The sequence below is a fragment of the Acyrthosiphon pisum genome, chromosome A1 (assembly GCF_005508785.2).
Source record: "Acyrthosiphon pisum isolate AL4f chromosome A1, pea_aphid_22Mar2018_4r6ur, whole genome shotgun sequence".
In the NCBI taxonomy this organism is placed as follows: Eukaryota; Metazoa; Arthropoda; class Insecta; order Hemiptera; family Aphididae; genus Acyrthosiphon; species Acyrthosiphon pisum.
The window spans coordinates 47,773,884-47,775,382 of NC_042494.1; positions in this window are offsets into that span (position 1 = coordinate 47,773,884).

Sequence of the window (1,499 nt, forward strand, 5' to 3'; positions counted from 1 at the left end):
CGTCTTCGAAGGATTCCTCCAGTTTTCCCTCCTTGTACATGGAATGTACATCAAACTACAATATCGAATGATAGTAAATAGTAATAGACACAGAACAAATAATGTTACAGAGGGATGGAACAATCGATTTTCCCATTTGATTGGTATTAAACATCCCACAGTTTGGCATTTAATAAGAAAAATGAAATATGAGGTTACGGCGGATTATGCAAAATTAGCATTGGATGACGTTGGAGAAAGCAATAAAAAAACGACTAAACTTGGACAAATGAGGACGACAGAAATTAGATTACAAGAACTTTGCGCCAGGTTTGTAAGTGGAAAAATAAATATTCCAGATTTTTTGAACTCAATAAGCCATAATATTAGAAAACAATCTAATAATTAACTGTGAGCAGTGAGTACTTATTCATTTTTCTATGCTATATTTTTAACTAATTAAACTAATTAAACTAATTAACTATTGTTTGTTCATGATTTTATTATTATTATTACCTATTATTATGATTACCATTTTATATTTTTGACGATTATTATGATCGATATATTCGAAATATTTTTATATGCAATGTTTTTTTATTTATTGTTTGATAATTATTTTATTATGATCATAATTATTATTATTATTACCACCTATATTTCGTATACCTACTAAATATTTTTATGTGTTATTTTTTTATTGTGAGTGGTGACACAGAACAATCATATACAATCGTATTATAAGAGTTTACTAAACATATTGTAAAAATAAATTATTATTTGTAAACAGATAAAGTAAATTAAACATTTATTTGGCACTTATTTTATTAGTTATAAATAAAAATTTCATTAAATACGAATTATGCATAAATCTAAATTTTGACTTACTCTAACTTGGTCAGTTTTGAAAATAGAAAAAAACTGTTGATACAAAAAATGCTTAAAAAAAAATACTCTACCTGAATCTGCAGAAAAAAACTGGGGTTGCCATTTAAAAAAAAGTAAGTTGTATTGCGCATGCGCGTACCGAGTGAGCTAAAAATTTGAAACTGGTCTGAAAATATGTATTTAAGTGCTCCCTATCACCTCCCGAAAACCCCAGTTCAATACAAGGTCATGCACCTGAGATATTTAGTGTTACCATAAATCGTGATCACACTGTATAACATTTTAAGTTTTGAAAACGTAATATTTTATTTCGGGGATTTAATTTTTACAGAATTATACCAACATAAAATGTGTATTATTACAGTAATATAAAATGTCATTGTTAATTTTTTGAAAATTGTTTATAGTTATTTATTTATATTATTATTATTATCTATATTTTGAATAATATTTTTGTATAGTATGTTTTTAACTGTATTATTTGACGTATCGATCATTCGAAATATTTTTATATGGTTTACCTATTTGTGAAGTTATTAAGTTAGTTAATTTGAATTCCACGTAATATATTATCGTAATTTAAAACAAAATATTATTTATAAATTATAATATATAATTTTTACAGAATTAAC